Source organism: Nothoprocta perdicaria, unplaced genomic scaffold (genome assembly GCF_003342845.1).
Source record: "Nothoprocta perdicaria isolate Ctin4 unplaced genomic scaffold, notPer1 scaffold_132, whole genome shotgun sequence".
NCBI lineage: Eukaryota > Metazoa > Chordata > Aves > Tinamiformes > Tinamidae > Nothoprocta > Nothoprocta perdicaria.
In genome coordinates this window covers 2,089,418-2,090,027 of record NW_020454450.1, presented here as the reverse complement: position 1 = coordinate 2,090,027, position 610 = coordinate 2,089,418, and positions in this window count along the sequence as shown.

Genomic DNA, 610 nt, shown 5'->3' with positions numbered 1-610 from the left:
TCTTCCTTCTTCCCTCTTCCATTGGCCCTTGGCCATGACCCTGTTCATGGCAGAACCCGCTCACCCCAGGCACTCGGTCTGTAGGTGACTGCACCTCTCCAGGGCTGTTACGATCCCGACCACGGCCGACAGCTGGATCAGCACACCAGGAACAGGAGGGGCCTGCACGGGTTCGGAGCCAGGGCCAAATATTTACCCTGCGTACAGCGTGGCCCAGGCAATTAAGGTCGCTGAGCCGAAAGCAGAGTGGTGCGAGAAGCTGTTTGCTTTTCCAACCGGCCTGGCAAGCACGTATTAAATTACCTGCACGCCAGATAATATTTAGCAATAGATCTTATTAACGGCGCTCTGCGGTAATGCAGATGTGAAGGAAGGGAAATAAAAGGAAACAAAATGAGGAGGGGATGAGCTTAGCATGATAAAGAAGAAATGAGGTGCACCCTGGCTGATAGCTCAGCAAGCGGGCTGCAGAYGGGGGGGATTTTATAGGAAGGGCTTCAGCTCTGCGAGGAAATCAACTGGAACAGCTCTTGCAGGATAGCTCTCCAAGTGAGAGCTCTTGTTACAGAATACCAATGATTTGAATCCAAAATAAAGTGGCTCCAAGTAG